Source organism: Trachemys scripta, chromosome 1 (genome assembly GCF_013100865.1).
Source record: "Trachemys scripta elegans isolate TJP31775 chromosome 1, CAS_Tse_1.0, whole genome shotgun sequence".
In the NCBI taxonomy this organism is placed as follows: domain Eukaryota; kingdom Metazoa; phylum Chordata; order Testudines; family Emydidae; genus Trachemys; species Trachemys scripta.
In genome coordinates this window covers 35,125,651-35,147,409 of record NC_048298.1, presented here as the reverse complement: position 1 = coordinate 35,147,409, position 21,759 = coordinate 35,125,651, and the positions used below count along the sequence as shown (strand labels likewise).

The window sequence follows — 21,759 nt, the reverse complement described above, 5'->3', positions numbered from 1 at the left end:
CATTCACAAGTACAAGGTCTAGTCTGCTTTGCAAGTTTTATTAAAGTTACAATTAAAGTTATGATTACCCAAGCATATAGAAATTCTATACAGACCTATGCACAAGTTACAAATATAGTTATACTCACATCCTTAACAATAGTGTTAGGGTCTGATGGGTCTCTCATGGCTTGATCATCAGTAGAGGGATGGTTCCTGCTGGAGTCTCGCATAGGGAGCTCAATTTTCCCGTTCTGGACATCCTCTTTTTATAATGTGATTCTGTTATACCTACATTCTGCGTATGTCCATCAAAGTGTCAACCTCTTTTCTCGTATTTGTCTGTGTCCCCTGGAAACTTAAGGGACCCCAATTTTCTATAGACTGTATAAGTTCCTTTTATTCTCATTAGCATTGATGCACAACCTGTATCCTGTGGTTAAGACACATGTCGGAGACAGATACACCTTTACAGTATTTTTATGAGCTAATATTAATTTTCTGGGCAATTTTGCACAATATTACCACTTGGTACCTCTTTTCCCATAATCTTAGGGCATCGGGTAATTTTCCGGTTACTTATGTCATCATTTCTTGTCTCCATGGCCTAAAATAGCTAAGCTAGAGTCTTGCAGGCTGCAGCCTACAGGTTCTTGCATTTCAGCTTGTCTTAATTATGTCTACTACATGGTTCCTCTAAATACTGATCAATCTTATAGTTTTATAATCCTACAAATTAATTCTAATTAACATACAATTAATATATGATATAACATGTTGATTAATCATAATGTCACACAATAAAGGAACAGTAAACTAAAATCATTGGCTACAGTGCACTGCCAGAATACAGTGACAATCCAGCTATGCCTCCTTCATCCAGCCACCAAAGGGTCCAGGAAGAGGATGATGTGTATCCAGGGGTTACAACCACTTTTTGGCCCCTTTGGTCCATCAGAACAGCACAAAGGCGTCAAAGTGGAGTTGAAGTTGTGGCTTACAGACTTTCCAGAAATTATTGTGAAAAGCAGAACTCTGAATAGCTTTGCATGATTAAAGGGCTCTCTTATTTGGTTTACAAATTTGGCACACAGCACCATCATGTATTAGTCATGTGTCAGTATCAAGCTGAGAGCTTGGGTAAACATGAAAATATCACAGATAAGCTTATTCCAACTTCTGGAGACTGGAGAGGGCCAAAACTGAATAGGGATGTAACAAGGGCTGAATACAGGGATGCCTTGTGATAAGTTGTGTGTTCTAGGAAGAGCCACTGACTCAAAAGGCTTTGATTATTTAATTTCCTTTCTATCCAATACTGGCAGGGATAGAGATACACTATGGGTCTTTTTCTCTAATTTACATGGGGGGGGGGAGTTGGAAAATGCATTATGGAGTAGCAGAATCAGACACTTACAAGATGTGGCTGGCATGGATACCCCCAGTGCTAGCCAACCCTCTCCCACTGTTCCAATATTTTCTATCATTCTGCATCCTGTATTGCCAGCTAAAGCAACCCATAGTCTGAACCAGCATTATCACCATGGGATATAAGACAACTAAAAGGAAATTAAATTGGAATGGAGCTGTCTGAATCTGAGAATACAATGAACTCATTAGTTCCAACCATGTTAAACCAATATCTAAATCAGCTGTTTAACCTACCTCTCAATGGGCAACATTTTTGAGGCAGCAAGTCTTCCTCAATTTATACCAGTGTAAATCCAGGCTAATTCCAGTAAAGATAATGAAGTTACTCTGGATTTACACCAGTGCAAATCAGAGTCGAATTTGGATCTGTCTTTTCTGCATGGTTTCAAAGCTAAGGGTATTTCCTCACAACAAAAGGACTACAGATGGCTTAGGAGGATTTGTTTTGTCTTGGGGACTTACATGATTCTACCAGAGAAACTAATTTTAGAGGAATATCCCAGGACAAGAAATCCATTTCCCTCCCAGGAGATGTAAAATTCCAAATCCTCCATCTAGCTTCCATTCTGTATAACAGATTTTTTTATACTGATTTCCACTTGGAAATAGATTGTATTCTAATACTTTATGAAGTATAAATTACATGATGATTTCTTTATTGCAGGATCCAGGGCCTTCTTTTGTGTTTGCACAGCACCTGGCATAGCCCCAGCCCTGAGCAGGGCAATGAGGTATTACCAGTCAGGATTGGGGCCCTATTTTGTACCATAGTACAAATAATGGTGGCACTTTGTCATTGAAAATGTTAAGATGCTATGCTTTTACTGCTTGTTGTGTGGCAGCTTTAGGTGTAGCAGTTGATTTAATACCTGAAAACCGTGACCGATCCAATGATTTGCATGGTCATGGGCAAGGGGTGGGGGCAGGGGTACCATGAGTAGCCTGCTTCTGCAGCCACACTGCTTGAGAAAGAGATCTAAAGGAGATTTGCTTTACTCTCTAGCCCTAAGGCTGCAGGGACATGATTAAGATGGCCCATGAGTTGTGAATCTGTGTAGTATTAGGAGCAGTAGTTATCTGTAGTAAGGTAGTGCCGAGAAGTCCCAACTTACATCAGGATGTGAACAGTAAGGTGCTAATATTTACTTATGACACAAAATGAGTTAGGAAGGTCTAGACTAGGAAACACTGTGAGGAACTGTAAGAACATGGCAACATGAGGAGAAGTTAATGATCCAAGGGAGGGTGGGTGGGAGGAGGCATGTGTCTTCCTGGAGATTTAAGCCATGGGAGAGAATGGTATCTAAGGGGGACGCCAACATTTTCAAGATCCATGACCTGTTCAGTCTAAATCCAATGCTGGCTGTGACTGTACCTTGTGAGACAAGTACAGGAAATAGAGATGAGCCTAAACTCAAAGTCTGGATAGGGAGTCAGATCCCAGCTGGAACTTTCCCACGCACAGTGTTGTTTGGATCCAGAGTTTTGATTCAGCTCATTCTGGCCTATTGCACCAGGTAGGCACAGGCATGAGTACGGGACAGTGCAACGTGGCACCATTCACAACCAGTTCTGAGTTCAAATATGCTCCTCCTAATGTGAACAACCCACTCCACAGGCTAGTGCAAGGGCTTTCATCCCTTAGTAGATCCTGTAAAACTTTTCCATTACTGGTTCAGTATCAAGGGAGAAGGGCTGTGCTACAGCAAGAGCAGCAGTCATGTATGGAAGTACGGCAGCATGATCAAAATGCCAACTTCATGCATTTAAATGAAAATAGAACTCCTGGTGGGATGACAAGTCAAAATGTTCCTTACAAATCTCTATCTGTCTATGCACACTAGGGAGTTTTTTAGTCCTCAGAAGTAGGGGTCACATGGAGAGTTAATGCATGGCCCACTGGAGCACTGTAGGTTACACCCCAGCTTGCTGCGCAGTAAGTGTTCATGTAGCCACACCCTGAGATTCATGCTTAGCTACATGTCTCAGGGCCTTTCAGCCTCCACTACATCATTGTGAAGTGGGCCAGAAGGGTGGATATGTTCTCCTCCTCCTCTCTTTATTTTTAACCACCATGGCAGCTGCAGTCCTCTAGGCCAATGCAGCTCACAAAGCCCAAGATGAAGGACATGAGAGCTGGGGACAAGAGGATCCAGCTCTGGCATGAACTTCCAGAGATGATCAGGTGAACCTAGAGTCCAACTTTAAGAAATGCTTCAAAACCTCTCTCTTTTTAGAAAAGCCTTTCCATTATAAAAGTGGCATTCACTCAATGCCCCCTTTTACCTCTAAACCCCACCAGCCTACCCCCAAAATACTATCCCAAGCACAGTTTTGACCCCAAAAAGAAGAAGAGCCAGAGACCCCTTGAAGTCCAATATGCACTCCTCTATTGGTACTGATTTTAGCACTCTACTACTATAGTAATGAGCACCAGTATGAAATCCTAAATAGATAGATAAACTGTTTTTAGATAATCCCTCTTAAAAAAGGACATGAAGCTAAAACATATTACTCTAACTCTCTTTATATTCCCTGTGATAATTGGTATACAAATAGACCTTGGCAAGAGCACAACCCAAATCCCTTAACATAACCAACAGCATTCAGGAGTTCAGTTTCACCACCAAATATCATAACTTCCTGGGTTTCTCTGACATACAGGGTTTGGTTCTATTCCTCAAGAGCAATGGCTATGGACATTTGTAGAGCACTTTCCTTTCAAGATCCCAAAGCATTATCACAAACTACACATTGGTACTAACAGGAATCCCTTTACCAATCACTGAAATGTAGAAACTCCGGTCAGGAAATCATCAGTCTTTAAACAAATCAGAGCAACACTACACTTATCATATGGGACAATTAGTGAAAAAATATTTCAAGCTAAATTACATGGATATGTTAGGTAGGCAAAATATGGTTGCCCAAATGGAATTTTCGCAGTGCCTTTGGGCCAACTCCCCCTACTCTCATCCAGAGTGCCATGGCATTTCTGAAGATTAAGTGGTCAAGAAATTAGTTTCAAAAGACTGTAACGTTTGTATTAGCTAATGGATGATTACTAATTAGCATAATGTTTCAGGATACTGTTTCATCCCTGCATGTGTGTTATTTTTAATTGTAATAATGCAGGCCTCAAAACAGCCTGTGTTTACTGATTTTTCAAATTCTGACTTTTTAATCCATTTCATTTCCTGCCCGCACTGTTTATTTTCATGAGTACTCTGTGCTAAACATTTCTGTAACAATCAGTCATTGTGACAATAAAATCAAGCCAGACAGCTCATGTGACGTTTCAGAGAAGTACTTCTAGGTCTAAGGAAATGCAGATATCGCATTCCTGTCTGCAAAGCCCACTGCAATCCAAGGGCACTCTGGGACGTGCTCGCAGCAGTTTTTGGCCAATCAGGTTGTTGTTGTTTTTTGGCAAGTACAGGTGGAAAAATGTTAGTAGTGGATTTTGTTATGTTCTGTCGAACATCTTAGCAATAGTAACTAAACAGAGTCAATACAAGACTGACACTCTCTGGCTAATCTAGAACCTGCAGGCATTACTATGTGAAATACTCCTTTTAATTTTAATTTGCACTACCATATACTGGACATGATGAAACCTGAAAACAGGACAAATGGGGTAAAATCAACTTGGACTCACTCTGAACTCGAGCAGGCTGTGTTCCTTAATGTCATTTTATTTCAGGTTTCGAAATAATTGGGGTTATATTCTGCAGTCCTTATTCAAGTATCAGGGGGTAGCCGTGTTAGTCTGGACAACAAGGACAACAAGGAGTCCAGTGGCACCTTAAAGACTAACAGATTTATTTGGGCATAAGCTTTCATGGGTAAAAAACCTCACTTCTTCAGATGCAACAGTCCTTATTCAGTTGAAAGTCAGAAAAAGCTCCCACTAAAATCAATGGCAATGTTGCATGAGTAAGAACTGAGGGACAGATTCTGATATTCTTACCCAAAAGCCTTGTCTACGCAGTTTTTTGTACTGGGAGGACAATTAATGGTGTGATTATTTTATCAATATAGTTACACTGGTACAACCCCAACAGTTATATTATTATAAAGGTGTCTTATACAAGTCTAGTTCATTCCGCTTTCATTCAATTATACTAATATATTTGCATCCACCCTCGGAGGTCTGTACTGCTTTAATTATACCTAGCTGGTTAAAGTGGTACAATTTTTCTTCTTAGACAAGGCCTTAGCACCTTACTCCACAAATTAATGTTACATTTACACTGGCTGAGCTATTCATGGATTAAGGCATTATTCAACATGTGTAAGGGTATCAGAATTTACCCTTAAGTGAGGAGAGATTGCAGGATTAGATTCCTTACGATCAGTAAAATATATGAAATAATGTCTCCTAATGTTTATTTATATTTCTGTCTCAAAAATGATTGACTGGAAAATCCTTCATGGGTGAAAGTGGGGACTCTCTCTTAAAAGGTCTAAGGTTAGGAAAGTTTCTCCTCATGTGTCTCATAATTAAGAAAGAGAGAATCCTGCCATGTTAGATGTTTGAACGTAATTTTAAGAATACTTGTCCTGTTTTAGTTTGGCCCCAAGCACAATGATCCTTTTGTGTACTTTTACCTTGGAAAAGCATAGTATTCTACTCCAGTTTTATAAGGCTAATTTAATGGTACATGCTGGCTCATTGTGGGCTGATTACAAAAAACACCACACTGTCTGCGTGTCCTACTGAACTCAGAAATGTCAGACATCTTAACACATTGTGCCTCTGCTGGTTTGGTTGATGTGAATGCAGCTGTAGTTATTTCATAGCCCTAAGTCATTTTCCTTGATGATCACAACTAAAACTGTGCATACACTGCAAGTGATTTCCTGCAAATATTGATTGAGTTTGTACATTATTTGCTTGAAGTGTGTTTGTTCTTTTTGTATTATCGTCCCAGCAGGAATATTCAAACAAGCAAGTTTAGTGGCAAGAATGTTCACTGAGACCCTTTTTCAGCAAGATGCTCAAACAGGTGCTTAACTTAAAGCACTTGCATGGTGCCACTGAAGTCAATGGAATTAGTCACATACTTAAACTTAAGCAACTAAGTCATGGCTTGAAACAGCAACTTAACAAAATATTGCAAAATATTCACAAAGCAAATTTTGAATGTGCATCTATTTGCACCAGAAATCTCAATCCAAGAGTTATGTTCCTCCAATTAGGAAAGAGAAACATAGCATGCGACCTGTGTATACAATCAGTACAGTGCAAATTTTGAATGTTGCATCTCAGTCGCTTCTAGAGCTGGTAACATTACTCATGACAAATGGCTTATTTGTCAAATTTAGCTCTTTTCTTTCCTTTCACAGATTTTTCATATATAGATCAGACATTTACAAGTTTCTGTCACCTGAAATTGCTTGAGAAATGTTGTATGAATGTATTTCAGTTCATGAATTGTTCCCAAACTGACTGTATTACTTTGAGAATTGGCCAAACCGGACAGTCTCTACGCAAAAGAATAAATCAGATGTCAAGAATTATAACATTCAAAAACCAGTCGGAGAACACTTCCACCTCCCTGGTCACTCAATTACAGACCTAAAAGTCGCAATTCTCCAACAAAAAAACTTCAAAAACAGACTCCAACGAGAAACTGCAGAATTGGAATTAACTTGCAAACTGGACACCATTAAATTAGGTTTTAATAAAGACTGGGAGTGGATGGGTCATTACACAAAGTAAAAACTATTTCCCCATGCTAATTTTTCTCCTACTGTTACTCACACCTTCTTGTCAACTGTTTGAAACGGACCATCCTGATTATCACTACAAAAGTTTTTTTTATTCCTGCTGATAATAGCCCTCCGTAATTGATTAGTCTCATTAGAGTTGGTATGGCACCCCCCATTTTTTCATGTTCTCTGGGTGTATATATATCTTCCTACTGTATTTTCCACTACATGCATCCAATGAAGTGGGTTTTAGCCCACGAAAGCTTATGCCCAAATAAATTTGTTAGTCTCTAAGGTGCCACAAGTAATCTTCCGCCTTTTTGAGAATTCAGTATTCACAGTTCAAAATTAAAGTTTCTCTCTATGCACTTATAATCCTTATCACCTCAGTCCCTGAGCACCTAACTAATGATAGGTTTCAGGGTAGCAGCCGTGTTAGTCTGTATCCTCAAAAAGAACAGGAGTATTTGTGGCACCTTAGAGACTAACAAATTTATTAGAGCATAAGCTTTCGTGGGCTACAACCCACTTCTTCGGATGCATATGGCTACAACCCACTTCTTCGGATGCATCCGAAGAAGTAGGTTGTAGCCCACAAAATCTTATGCTCTAATAAATGTGTTAGTCTCTAAGGTGCCACAAGTACGCCTGTTCTTTCTAACTAATGATGTACAACGAGAAAGAAAAATAATGAGGGGAGGGTGGTTGTGGGTGTCAGGTAGGAGGGGGAAGGGTTCTAGGCCTGGGAAAGGGTTCTCTGAGCATGGATGGTTATGGAGGTGTAGAAGGAGGGGGAAGGGTATTTTGAGACGTGTTAGGTGAGAAAGAATTTAAAGATGAAGGGGTGTTGTAAGCTATGGATAGGGTAAGAAGCAAGAGAAGGGGTTCTCAGTCTTGGGTACAGATGTGTGTTGGGGGGGGAATTCTGACAGGTTGAGGATTGATTTGAGGGTGCTAAGGGAACTTCTGAGATGGGAGGAGGATGGGTTAGTTTAGTAGCGTTGAGTGCAGTGGAAATGGAGTTGATTGGTGAGCGAATTGTGTGTGTGTGGGGGGGGGGGGTGCTCGAGGAGGGGAAGAACAGTTGGCAAAGATGGTATAGATCTGAGGGAAAGATTATACCACTAGGAGAGATTACAGAAGGGAAAGTGCTCTTCTCCCCCACCCTGCCCTTTACTGTCAAGTGTCCCAGTTTAACGGTAGGAGAGAGAAGGGGTGCTCCTTTTTTCTTCCCACTCCCCCACAACCTTCTTTATCCCCCACCAAAACAGTCTGTTGTGATTGACCACCCTCCCCAACCACTGTGTCCCCCAGCTTTTCCACTTTCAATATATAATCAATCTTCAGGGACGGTTAGAATGGGTTCACGGGGGAGGGAAGAGGAAATGGTGAGTTTGCTACCTGTTACAACTAGGTCACATGGTGCATTCCCAGCTCCTTTACTAGATCAGTGTAACTTTTAGGCCAGGCTTACTGTGAGAGACTCAAGTACTGAATTGAAAATTCTCTTTCTGCAATAGTCATGCAAGATTCACTGCTTTAGCCAATGTTTGTCTGTGAAGTCACTGAGATATTCATGGAAAGTGATGGGTGCAGGGTGCAAACACAGCTGAAGTTAATTCCTTTATAGTTTCAAGCAACTGAATAATATCTGCCATACGCCCTCAGTTTTGATCCCTGCTCCCTCTCATTCCTCCTCCACGCAAGTGATATATTTTTTTCTCCTAAGCAAGAACCCCCAGCAGATAAACCTGCATACCAGCTTCCAAAAGCTTCCAGGAAACCAGTTAGACACTATAAATAAAACAAGAGTTGTGTGAATCTTCATATAGCATCTCCCTGAAAATAATAAGATAAATCTCTCATTGCTCAGCTGAAAGAAAAACTTAAAAAAAAAAAACACCTATAATACAAAAACTAAGAGCCTAGTCCCCTAGGGTGACCAGATGGGATGAAGAAAATATCGGGACATATGGGGGAGGGGAAGAGAAGAGTCCTGCCGGCAAAGCAAAAAAAAGGGAAAAAAACAGGATTGCGAAATATCGGGACAAATTGCGTCCCAACCAAATATCGGTAGGGACTCAGGACAAACGCCTAAAATATCGGGGCGTCTGGTCACTCTATAGTCCCCCAGTGTTTACTTGCTAGAGTTCTTCCATTGACTAACAACTGCTCCCATGAGTAATGGTTGAAGGATCAAACCCATCATGGTTTTAATTTCATTCAGTTTAATTGTTTAGACAGTGTTTTCCTCTGCCTAGTTCTTAAAGCTGGTTGAAAGTTCAATCTAAACATTTTTTTTTTGGTGGAAAGTGGCTTTTTGCAATAAACAAGTCTGATATTTTATTTGAAAAAGTTTTGTTAAAGGGAAACAAAAAATGCTGAAGATCGAAGAAAAAAGAAAAGTGTTTAGTTTTTGAAGTTTTTCCACAGGGAAAAATCATTTCCTAATATGTTCTAGTTTTTCTAGACATCTGCACCTTCGACTAGTGCATTTATGTAGGGCTAGATTGTTCCTAACTCTTACCTAGTGAAGCTAGAAACTAAAGGTCCACCACCCTTCTCAGCTTAGCACAGTCAGAGCTGTTCAGATTGCAGATCTGGCTGCAATGGAGAGAATAGGAGTGTCATGCTGTCTGAAGTGGCTCATGATTGTGAGTGCCTACCTTAGAGCAGACTGTCATAAGAACATAAGAACGGCCGTACAGGGTCAGACCAAAGGTCCATCTAGCCCAGTAGCCCGTCTGCCGACAGTGGCCAATGCCAGGTGCCCCAGAGGGAGTGGACCAACAGGCAATGATCAAGTGATCTCTCTCCTGCCATCCATCTCCATCCTCTGACAAACAAATTCCTTACCTATCCTGGCTAATAGCCATTAACGGACTTAACCTCCATGAATTTATCCAGTTTTCTTTTAAACACTGTTATAGTCCTAGCCTTCACAACCTCCTCAGGTAAGGAGTTCCACAAGTTAACTGTGCGTTGCGTGAAGAAGAACTTCCTTGTATTTGTTTTAAACCTGCTGCCTATTAATTTCATTTGGTGACCCCTAGTTCTTGTATTATGGGAATAAGTAAATAACTTTTCCTTATCCACTTTCTCCACATCACTCATGATTTTATATACCTCTATCATATCCCCCCCTTAGTCTCCTCTTTTCCAAGCTGAAGAGTCCTACCCTCTTTAATCTCTCCTCATATGGGACCCATTCCAAACCCCTAATCATTTTAGTTGCCCTTTTCTGAACCTTTTCTAGTGCCAGTAGATCTTTTTTAGATGAGGGGACCACATCTGTAAGCAGTATTCAAGATGTGGGCATACCATCAATTTATATAAGGGCAATAATATATTCTCAGTCTTATTCTCTATCCCTTTTTTAATGATCCCTAACATCCTATTTGCTTTTTGACCGCCTCTGCACACTGTGCGGACATCTTCAGAGAACTATCCACGATGACTCCAAGATCTTTTACCTGATTTGTTGTAGCTAAATTAGCCCCCATCATATTGTATGTGTAGTTGGGGTTATTTTTTCCCAATGTGCATTACTTTACATTTATCCACATTAAATTTCATTTGCCATTTTGTTGCCCAATCACTTAGTTTTGTGAGATCTTTTTGAAGTTCTTCACAGTCTGCTTTTTGAAGTTCATCACAGTCTGTCAAATATAGTGTAGATGCCCCAAACTGGAGGTGCGTTCTATAATTAGATTTCACCAAGCCAGTAACAAATGTGAACTCCTGGATAACTGTAACTGTCTTACTATGGAGTCACAGACAGTCCTCTTAGACTCTCCAGTCTATCTTGACACCCAGACAAATTGCATTTATTGATAAATGCTCACTTACACCAAAAAAAAAAAAAAATCCACTGCATTCAGTTTTCTCTCAGTCCCAAGAGACCAATCACTTAGTCCAGAGCAATTGGTACCCTAGATCTTATTACCAAAAGACAACACCTGTAGCCAATCCTGTACTAAACTGTCTAAAGGTTTATTAACTAGGAAAAAGGAATGAGTTATTTACAGGTTACAGCAAGCAAAACACACACAAATGAGTTACCATCTAAATCCTAAAAGTGAGAGAGTTGTAGTGATCTGTCAATTCAGTGTCTTTCAAGGCAGACCCAGGGGATTTCTGGCTTCAGTTTAGAGTCTCTGGCCCTTCAAAGTTCAAATAGCCAAAAAGATGGAAAATTGTCCTGTGGCTCTGTTTCATTTCCTTCATTCAGCTTCAAGCCCACAGGATGAGCTTCCTTGCAAGTAGCATTTCCAAGGTGCGAAAGGGCCATTAACCAATCCTTGATCTTGCAATGATCCTTGATGATCCATCTGATGTTGGTAGTCCTTCTGGATGGGCATGTGAAACGATTCCTTTGCCTGCGGTCACAAGTTTAAAGCAAAACATTGATATTTTCTTATAGCATGGAATACAGATATTGCCAGTAAGATTAATGCATGCAGCAACTTAAGCGTTTCATCAAATCTAAACACTAAATATACTCTTACAAGACTAATGCCTATTTTGAGCAAAACTAACATATGGCTGAACTGGTCTGGTCTCTAGCTAGAAGTTTGACGGTTCTTAGCTAATGCCTGCAGCCTGGGCAAGAGCTGGTGTCTGGCCTGCCAGAGTCACAAAGGGCATCTTGCTCTGTACTTCCCACTGGATGAAGTTGGCAGGGAGGGAGCTGGAGAGAGGAGAGGGAGGCATAAGGGGCACAATTCCCTCTTGGAGCTCTTCCCGGATGGCAAAGCGATGCCCAGCAATTTACTCTGGGATCAGCCAAGAGGCTCGTCTAGCTCTGTTGACTGATATGCTAACCCTTTGGATTGTTGGAAAGGAGTAGAACTATTTAATTACCAATGGAGAATATAACCTGAAGAAGTCATAGTCGTAATTATAGAGACACACACACTGTCTGTAACATTAATAAAACAGGAATTTTAGAAATATAAGGTTTTAGTAAGAATTCCATCAGGGGTTTACATTTGCTATTTTTTCCAAAGTCCCATAGGAAATCATTTGCATACCCCAACATAAGAATCCACATTATTATGTTATTTCTATGAAATTCACAAAGCAGTTTCCAAGCTCCACCTGCCAAAAAGTGACAAATTTACTTCACGAGTTGCGTGTTGAAACCAAATCTACACCCTTCACCTTGAAGAGATTCAGAGTTTTCCCCTTGCTCTTTCCAGTGTTCTAAAAGAGAATACAAGCATAAAACAAGACATGTCTTTCAAATGCTTCAGACTTCTCTTCGCAATGAGGGAAACTGTATTTGTACAAGCCTAACATGTCAAGATGCTTCTTGGCAATCACTTTTCAACAGAGCTACAAATAACAATCAGCATATCAGAACAAATATGGACATTGTACAAGACGTGTGAGCAAAGAGAACACAAACTCTTTGCTTCTTTTATCTCAGAGGCCTAATCCTACAAGGTGCTGAGAGTCTCTCTCTATAGCCCCGCTTACATAGTATCTTAAGAGCTCATTATTTTTAATTTGTTTATCCTCACAATACCACCATGAGGTAGGAGGAATATCACTGAGGGTATTATATCCAGTAAGATTTGATGACACTGAACACCTTACAGGAAATGGTTGGCATATTGGGTCCTCTGCTAGGCAAGTATTTATTTTCATTGCTGGATTTGTGATTTTCTTCTCCTCCTCTACTATAATGGGATACTGGCAATTTATCAAAAATTCACATTAACTTTCCCCATGCATTTTCACCTTTTTTTTCCCTTCACAGAAGTTCCCAAGATGCAAAATCTGGATCCTGATACAAATATTCCTCTGGGAGTTTGTAGTGTCAGATCCAAGGACTTACTGCTATAGGAAAAGGTGATTTCTTAAGTCAGTGAATGTGAGATAAGCACCTAGTGAAGGCACAGCAGTATGTAGTTTTCACAGGAGTTTGCTGGTCAAGGTAAACTCTAGACTCCCCATAGCATCCAACTCAACCCATTAACATGTGAAAACCACTGTAGGCTGGTGGCCCTGATCACTAGTCTGGGGAAACCCATCGGCATGCCTTGGTCACTTCATAACCCTTACCTTTTTATGCTTCAGCCCAGCAAAGGAAATGTAAAACAATATAAAGTAACAGTCCTGTCCCCAACTTACACTGTGGGGCTCTTTAGCCTCCAGCAGCTTAATGGTCAGGACCTTCCCCAGCCCAGCAGAGCTTGCTCTCTCACAGTCTTCTGCTGCAGCAACACCAGTGTATTCCCAGCCCTTTCTTGGTCACAGGCTTCCCAGAGAAGCTGGGACCGTCATTTATATCCTGAGAGTCATCAGATCCAATCACTAGATTCTGTCCAGCTGAGTCAGATGATTCACCTGTCTGCTGGGCCCTTTCCAGAACAGGGCCAGCTGCTCCCTAGCCTCCCTGGCCTTTAAAGGGGAAGAGCGCTGCGTTACAACTACAAACTGCTTTGTCTTTACTAGGATTTTACCTTGGCTTCACTTACCTAAAGTTCAGAACACACCTTTTTTCCTACCACAGACAAGGTTGAAGAGTTGATTGAGGCCTATTGCTATTTCCAAAGGACAGTAATGTTCATGTACCAAATTTTAAGTCACTCAGGGTTATGTTTTTGGTATGCATAGTTAGGGCTGGTGTAAAAGTGCACTGCCCCTAGAGGAGCACCAGAAGGTATTGTGTCCCCCAAAGCTCTCCAAGAGAGGCAGTTTGGTCTAAAGAAATCTGGACTGCACCCCTAGGAAGCAGAGCCCTGAAGGGAGGGCTGAAGGGGCAGCCAAATGCCAGGTTCAGAAGTAGGAGGGTCCCCATCCCTGTCCTGTGTAACCAGGATAGTCAGAAACCCTTGCCAGCCCCCAACCAGCTGAGAGATACCAGTAGAGCCAGTCAATGATAACAAAATAAATTCAGCTGCCAAGATTATCCAGCCAGAGTGGGAGTGCCCAGCACTGCTGCTGTTTTCTGTGGGAGTTTTGTTTACTGACATTTTTGATGCCTTTTGAATGCTTAAATAGCAACATCTAGCAACTTTTCAGGGTTTCTCTTGCAACTTCCTGCTACGTGGAGTTGGTAACACCACACACCACAGTCCCTGGCACTCAAGAAAATTCTTCATCTGTTCCGTACACGTCCCAGGCCCCCTGCCCAGTACTGGTTGCACTGCGGTGATACCATGGATGAGGCACCTGCTCTTGTGGCAGGTACACAGCCTCAGATGGTGGGCTCCTTCTCCCCAGTATTGGCCCCCTTGTTGGGTCATGTCCCCTCCTCCGAGTCAGGCCTTCAAGGCCCCCTTGTCTGGTGACGTCTCCCTGTACTCTCTCTGCCCAGGTCCTGCCTCACTCTCCCCAGTCGCTCATCGCGCATAGCTCCAGTATTACATGTGGCAGGTCCAGTGTCTGCTGTCCAGCTCTGGCCCCGCGGCTACCACTGAACATCAGCCCTGGCTCATGGCCAGTGCGGCTGGTCTACACTGCTCTGGCTCCCAGCTGCAGGCCAATGCTCTCTCCTGGCTCCGCCTTAGTCTGGCCCTAGCAGCCCCAGCTCACATAGAGGATGGGCCCCTGAGCTCAACTCCCTCCTTGGCCTGTGCACAAGATGACTGTGGGAGACTAGTTCCAGTTCAACCAAATGAAACCCATCTTTCTGCCTCATGATATTAAACTGCCTCGTCTGCTGAGAGGTGCCTATATGTGCCCTCTGTAACTGGCCACTGCTTCACTGCAATCAGTGTTGCAAGAGTCCTGGCCATGCATTGAAGCCTGCAAAGGATTAAATAAACATGTTGGGAGAAGCTAAAATTCACTGGATCACAAACTTTGCAACCAAAGGCAAAATTCTCTGGGTTGCAGCCTCAGCTTTCTGATACTATATTGTGGCAAGAAAAGTAGTCATTTCCATTTCATAATTTTTTTTGTTATGCCGATATGTATGTTCAGCTGAGGAACACTTTCAACTTTGCACACTGGGTCTAGGGGGAAATTTGCTCTTTAGAACTTTCCTTTAACATTTTTGAAGCCTTGTGAAATTTGTTCTGTTTTATAATTTACCAAAATATTGTTTTCCATTCCAAATTTGTGTACAATAACTTACTCTAACCCATCACCAATATCGCATCTAAACTTCACCCAGATACACACACATAAAATACCCACAGCATTTACCCTATTAGATCATTTACAATACATTTAAGCTAGTCTTTTCATCTACATTTATTTAAAGCCTAAAGAGATGACACAACTCCAGGAACAGCCAGAAGGAAGCCAAGTCTTGAAAGAGATGAATAGGAAACATTAAATTTAATCGCAAGAGTCTTTGAATCCAAACTGCTGACAAAGGCTGCCATTAAAAAAATTGCATGCAAACTTTTCTTGAACTAGTTAATAGGTTTTCTAAATAAACATCCAAGATTTTTTTTCTCATGCATTCAGGTATTTATATATGTAATTTTCAGACTATTTCAATTCCAATCCATCAGTATAAATTAAATCCTTTGAATACACAGAAATGAACAATCTCAGGAAAATAAAATATATCCCATAAAAATGCATCATAATCATCACACTTTGAAATCCTGGTTGACTAAAATATTGACCATTCAAAGTCAAGTAGTGTTAGAAAGTACTTCAGATCAAAACACATTTTCCCTCTTGTTTTTATTTTTTAGCATAAGTATAGCAGCATAATTAAGGCTCTGACAGTTTTTCCATTATAAATTTCTATTTTCATGAATTTATAACTCATCTGTTCACTTTTTGAAGTGTTCAGATCAAAGATCACATAACATTTACATTTAAAAGAAAACTGGACCCTTTTTGCTCAGCGCAGCAAGCCAGAAGTTCACAACATTGGTTCAGGAGACGATAAATGACTCTATCCTGCTTTATTTTGATTTCACATTGGAAGAAGCAATTGATTTAATAAATAATAAACATTGATGCTCTAAGGTTAAACTAGTATTCAAGCAGGATGGATACTGGGCTATTCCCTTACATTGGACACTGATGTTCTAAATGATATCATTTTCCTATAAGACAGCTATCTCCCACAGTAGGCTCAGAAATGCCAATTTTAATTGATAACATTTTAAATAGAGAGTGAAATCCTAACCCCACTGAAGCACATGGCAAAACATCCATTGACTTCAATAGGGATTTCATCCATAGGGTATGTTTACACCACATTTGGAGGTATAATTGCAGAGCGGCTAAGCATACCTGTGCCAGCTTTAATCTGGCTGAAAATAGAAGTGATGATATGCTGGCATGGGCTAGGAATGTGAGTACATAGCCAGGGTTCCAGGCAGGCCTCTACAGCCTGCACTGATGCCCATGCTGTTGCATCTTCAACATTAAAGCTGGCATGGTTATGCCTACCTAAGCAGCAATCACACCTCCGATTGCAGTGCAGACCTACCCACAGTGTCTTATACGCAGTAAGAACTAGTTTTCATCAGCTGAGCTTTTGAATGGCAGAGCTGAGTAAAATGGATGTTGTTTGGGGTACCAAATAGAAAGAAAAATATTATGTCAAACATAAGTTCCAGAAAGATCAAAATATACAACTCAACCCCAATCTTGCAAAGATTTACATATGTGACTATTCAGGCACATAGAGTAAGTCTCATTGAAGTCAGTGCAGTTGCAGGATCAGGGCCTAAATAAGAACAAATAAGGTCAGCTATAGATAGAGATAGAATTAGGGTGGCCAGACATCCCGATTTTATAGGGACAGTCCTGATGTTTTGGTCTTTTTCTTATATAGGTTCCTATTACCCCCCCACCCCCGTCCCGATTTTTCACATTTGCTGTCTGATCACCCTAGATAGAATCAAAAAAGAGAAACTATCAAGAGTGAATCAGAATTTATACATCACTAGACTCTAGACTCAAATATCAGTGTCAAAACATTTTGTTAGTTATTTGTTGTTTTTTTAATTGTGTGTGTGTGTGTGTATGTGTGTGTGCGCGCGTGCCCAGCAGTGCTGAAATGTGGGGTATGATATAAGAGACGATAAATCATAGAATACAAGGATATTATTTCCTTAAGTGTTTATGGTTTATCAGCATGATGTAATACAGTATCTCTGCATTACAATACCATTCTCTAATGCATACACACACAGCCACAACCCAGAGTTACATTCATCACTCCCCAAAAATTATTTATTATCACTATCATTATATAGATGTTATCACCGCATGATATCACATTGCTGCTGTCTGGTTTGTCTCCTCTTGGTACCTTATCAACCAAATCCAGCTATTGGCAATATTTGCTCATTTCCCAAAAGATGGTCTCAGTTTTCCACATTGAAAAGTTGAATTAAGTTTTGGTATTTGGTAACTTTTATGTTCTTTCCAAATGCTCCCTTTGAACAATTTTCTTTCATCTGCCAGAGAGAAAGCCACATTTTATTTTAGTTGTTTCCTCATTTCTATCTGGGTGACTCATCAGTGAAATATGTGTGTGAAAATTCCAGACCCATGCTGTACCTTATAAACATAAAAATAGAGATCTACCACCATATGTTATTCATTTTTGGTGCATAATTGCATATGATCCATACCCCAACAGACATCCCTCTGTTACATAGAGTTATACATTAATGTGTGCATTTTTTGTGAACCAGCCACAGTGCCTAAACTGAATGGTTTAGATTAGTTCCAGATCAGTGATAATAATTAGCACATATACAGAGCTTTATATCTTCAAAGTGTTGTTTACACCCTTATGGTGTGATAAATATAAGTGCTAAAGTGGCTTCTCATTAACACATCTACTGCTCTGTGGATTTCCTATATACATAACGGTTAGCTCTAATATTAGAAGCACAATATATTGTGGCAGGGTGTAAGGGCACCAGTGTAAGGAAAAAATACAGCTGAAATCAATAGAAAGAATCCAGTTGGGAACATTGGGGACTCTTCCATTGTCTTCAACTGCTTCAGATCCGACCATGGCTGTCTACCCTAGGATTCTATATAGCACCCATCACTGTAAGACTGGCCAGGACTGCCTTCCCCAGCTGGCAACCACTTGTGGCCAGGCGGGATGATGCAGGGAGTTTGGCTCAGTTTTCCCCTGTCCCACTAATAAGGGTTTAATTCTGTGTCTGGTAGTTTCCTGTTATGACTCCAGCCACTTGGTTAATAATCTCTCCCCTTCTGGGACAATAAATAGTCTGGTGGACCAGGAATCCCATGGCCCTGTGGGTGGGTTGACAGTTCCAGGCCCCCACGGAGTCCTGACCCCTTTGTCCCAAAGCTATCACTATCTCCTCTGCTGGGCTGGTAGAGGAACCAGGCCCAGCCACTCCTCTGGGTTCCAGTGGAAGCAGCTGCAACTGGTTGCTCCCAATTCCTTGCTGCTTCCTACCTCACCTCTCCTGAGGCTTTTCCCAGATTCACAAGCTGATCCTCCCAATCTGGAAGTCTGACTTTCTGGCCAGCTTCTTCCTAGTCTGTTACTGAAGGACTCCCCTCGCAGTAGTCTCTCTGGTAGTCACACCAGCCTGATCTGCAGCCCGTTTTATCCCCACAGCTGTTACAAGTCCTGCTGTTAGACTCCTCAGCTGAGGAGTCTTTCTGTTAACCTCCTTGCAGCTAGAGTATCATGGGGGCTAGTCACACTAGGACAAGGACCTAAGGGACAGATTCTCCAGTCCATTATGGCCATTTTGCCCAGGGCAAAGTGACCCTAAACTGGCCAGAGATTCCCAGTGGAGATTCCTCCAGGGGAATTCTCCACTGCTGTAGAGTTGGCAAAGGTTGTATTGCAGTCTCCCAAACCGGCTGGCATGGGCCAGACCAAGGCCTGGGAGGGTTGAGGCAGGACTGGGCCGGGCAAGAGGCAGGGCAGGGGTAGCACCTCAGGGGAAGAGATGGGGAGGGGTGGGGCCTCGGGGAAAGAGGCGGAGCAGGGGTAGGGCCTTGGGGGAAGAGGAGGGGAGATTCTGTCACTCGTGCTGGAGTGTCTGGTTTTTAAATATTACAAAGTTGACAACCCTAGCCGGGAGCACTGCAGGGGTGGGAGAGAATATCCCATACAAAAGCTGTGCTATGCCTGATTCTCCACTGGGGATCTTACTCCAGCAGTGCAAGTTACAGCAGGAGAGGGCCTGCTCTAACTTATACTGGGACCAGGAAGCCTAAAAATCAGGGAGCTGCATCTGGCTCCCTGAAGCCACCACACTGCACTACTTCCAAATCAAGGCCTAAGTACCTATTATCTAGTTCAAACTTGTCCCTTCTCTCCCGTTGTGCAGCTGCTCAGGGCAAGAGCAGTAAGAAGGGCTTTGGGGAGACAGCAAATAGAGAATTCTTGTGGGAAGTCAGGGCTCTACCTCCTGGTGATGAGGGAGCCCCAAGCTCAGGAACTTTTCATTATGTGTGCTTGGTTTACAGAAGCTTGTTTAGATATGTGCTGATACAGACTCGTTCCCACTGATTAATGATAGCTTATTTCTGCTGACTCACCCCACCAGCTCACCTACTTGTAGCAGGATATCAGTGTCATCTAAGCCCCCAAGGGGGATATTTATTTCCACTGGATTTGAAGAAAGATAGAAGGCAAACTTCCAATAAAAGTAGCCAAGCCTAGGGCTGATCTACACACAGAGATGCACCAAGTTAACTAAATCTGTTTCTAACTCAATTTAGTTTAAAAAAGTTGATGCAACTCACCTCCCATTGGTTTAAGACATTAATTCTGTTTACAATATATCATTTTTATATCACTCAAGATGATTTAAGAGTGTCAACACAAGGAAGATGCACCTGTTTTAACCAATTTGGAAATTGATATAATTAAACTGGTGTAACGTCTGTGTGTAAACCCAAGCTAAGAACACTACACAGTAGGGAGGAAACACTGAATATTGTATTTTCCCTTATTAACTCAGAAATCGTTAAAATCATGTAGAATTGATTACTGTAGAAAAAACAAATGGTATGTATGCAATACAGTGCCAAAAAGAGGACCCATGGAGGTGCTAAAAAACAGATTTCCTAGAAATGTACAACTTTCTCACAAATCAGGAAACTGGCTTATATTAGGGTGACCAGACAGCAAGTGTGAAAAATCAGGATGGGGGTAGGGGATAATAGGAGCCTATATAAGAAAAAGATCCAAAAATCGGGGCTGTCCCTATAAAATCGGGACATCTGGTCACCCTAACTTATAGTGATTCAGAGGATTATTTATGTATGAGGTTAGGAATTAACTCAGACACTTCAAAGGCAAAGAGGAGGGGAGGAGGGAAATGTCTGGAAGAGAAAATCTTGTAGTTTTCGGTGGAATTTGTAGACCATCAGCCATTATTATGGTTATCTGTCTTATAGTAGCTCTCAGAGGCACCAGTCAGGATCAGGATGACATTATCCTATACAACTGATATTTGTCCATTATCTAGCACAACAGGTCCATCTAATCTGGGCCATGATCCCTGCCCCGAGATATTTACAATCTCATTTCAGACAAAACACAACAAGAGGGTGTAACAAACAATAGGAGGGAAAAGGAGAAAGAGGCTGAGACTAACAATGGAAGGAACATGTCACACGGACTAGCTTTGCGCACAGCTTGATTATAATGAAGAAAACTAAAGAACAGGCTAGGATTTTTTTTTTAAATACCTAAATTGTTACAGCTCTCTAGGTCCTTTATGGGGAAACAAACATTAAATAAAAACCTTACTTCATTTGTACATTCTGCTGCCACTGTTTCAGAAAGGCTAAAAAGTGGGAGGGTTTGCAATATAACAGATTCATTTTAAACGTGGTTTGAGCCAACTGTCACATTAATTATTAATACTAACTACTGACTTTTATTCATTGGATCCTGCTGTTCTGAAAAGAAAAGAAAAGAAAAATCAAAGAAACACACCCTCTAAAAATTCATTCTCTGCAATTATGCATACACATTGTTGTCCCCTTCCCTTAACACCGAAGCTACATGGCATAATCCAGAGGAAACCTTTATCCATGAGATGGTTTCTAAAGAAGTTAAGAACTACAGATCTGCATTATTTTCCTGAGAGCAAAATCAGAACAGTGTCAATGAACCCCACTCAACTCTATTAACAGATTGGCTTATAAGATGAAAAAATGGATTCCTAATAGGATAGAATAAGGCATGCAAGACTGGTACACCTCTACCCCGATATAACGCGGTCCTTGGGAGCCAAAAAATCTCACCGCCTTCAAGGTGTGATCGTGTTATATCGGGTTCGGTCCAGTATGGCATACCGTGCCAGACTGGACCAGCTTCCCCGGCAGTGATTTAAAGGGCCTGGTGCTCCAGACACTGTGGGGAACCCCGGGCCCTTTAAATCCCCACCGGAGCTTCGGCAGCGGGGCTTGGGCGGGGATTTAAAGGGCCCGGGGCTCCACACGAATTTGGGTATAACGCAGTAAAACAGCAGGGCTCTGGTGGCACTTTAAAGGGTCCGGGGCTCCCCGCTGCTTTACCGCGTTATATCCGAATTTGTGTTCTATTGGGTTGCGTTCTATCGGGGTAGAGGTGTACTTCCAGACAAGCATAGCAACATCTTAGTTAAAACCAATGAGTTCTTGGAATGTTCTAAATGTTCTACTCTTTTTCCAGTCTGTTCCCATAATGTGTGAATGATCCTAAAA

The 21,759-nt window shown here is 41.5% G+C and overlaps 1 protein-coding gene across 1 annotated transcript in view; it reads left to right on the top strand.

Annotated features, from left to right (window-relative positions):
• Nucleotides 1-2,120: 2,120 nt before the first annotated feature.
• ALG12 (ALG12 alpha-1,6-mannosyltransferase) overlaps nt 2,121-21,759 on the top strand; it is a 124,801-nt gene continuing 105,162 nt past the window's right edge. The window contains exon 1 of the mRNA XM_034767297.1: nt 2,121-2,141. The gene's annotated coding sequence lies outside the window, so the exon portion shown is untranslated. The remainder of the gene's footprint in view (nt 2,142-21,759) is intronic.